The sequence below is a fragment of the Trichechus manatus genome, unplaced genomic scaffold (assembly GCF_000243295.1).
Source record: "Trichechus manatus latirostris isolate Lorelei unplaced genomic scaffold, TriManLat1.0 scaffold00159, whole genome shotgun sequence".
Lineage (NCBI taxonomy): Eukaryota > Metazoa > Chordata > Mammalia > Sirenia > Trichechidae > Trichechus > Trichechus manatus.
Window position 1 is genome coordinate 5,866,193 of NW_004444095.1, and position 1,104 is coordinate 5,867,296.

General features: G+C 35.2%; 1 protein-coding gene across 1 annotated transcript in view; it reads right to left on the reverse strand.

Moving 5' to 3' along the window:
• The window catches only part of CFAP47 (cilia and flagella associated protein 47), a 431,188-nt gene that overhangs the window by 32,217 nt on the left and 397,867 nt on the right, over positions 1 to 1,104 (reverse strand). The gene's annotated exons all lie outside the window — the stretch shown is intronic.

Sequence of the window (1,104 nt, forward strand, 5' to 3'; positions counted from 1 at the left end):
ATTAAGTTTAAATAATATTGAAACAGCATTCTAATCTGTTAGGCCAGGATTTTCAAGTTCTGGTATTTTTTGATAAAAGAGAGTGCTTGTAATGTTTCAATCCTGGGGTATTATAGCCAATATAGTTAATCATATTTTCTTACTCAGTAGGTTACCAGAGGAAAGTTACAGCAGAGTTTTGTCAACTGCACACAAAAAATATCTTAAACTTAGGACTGGCATGTAGAAGAGAGATACCAAAATCCAAAATAAAACCCGTTGCTGTTGAGTCAATTCCAACTGAGAGATACAGCATGTATTAAGCTTACTCTACACTTAACATGTAAGGAGCCCAAACAACAAATTGAGAAGTATGTTGTGGATCCTGGAAGAGAGGTCCAAGAATCGTGGCTTGACCTGGCCCACAGCTGAGCTAATTTCCAAAGTCTGTCTCTAGTATATAAAGGTAAAGGAGATACTTGGATTCCATTCTTTCAATTCAGAACAGATGGTACCTTTCTCTAAGCAATACTAACAGAAATGCCTTTCACCTTTTAGAAGTAGCTGAGTCTAATTACTGCTATAGAACTTTGAAAAAAATAGCTTAGCTGTAACAAGCTCAAATCAGATTGAGCAATTACTCACCAAACATTATTAATGTAAAATGTAACAGACTGACACACAGTCAACCTAATTGGTTCTAGGAAAACCACATTTAAGAATTTTAGGGTGTTGGATGGCAGATGAAATTTCCATTGCATTCAAATAACAACTTTTTTTTAAAGCAAATACTGTACATAGTTGAGATCCACGTATTTCTGCTTAATTATCAAAGCCTTTATGGGAATGGTGATGCCAGAACTAAGCTAGGGAATGAGAAGCTAATTATAGTTTCAGATGCATTGAATTACCCATGGGTATCTGTAAGTGTGGTTGTCATAATTCAAATCATAAGAACATCCATTGGTACAAAATAGAGATGCAAATATTAGCTAAGAGGCAGGGAGCCAGGCAGGTAGCAATCACTTTATATTTTTCAGACTACACATATATTGATATGAGTGCCTAACAGAAAGGGCCAAAATCAGGTTAGACAAAAATCATGATAAACTGACATTCTACATT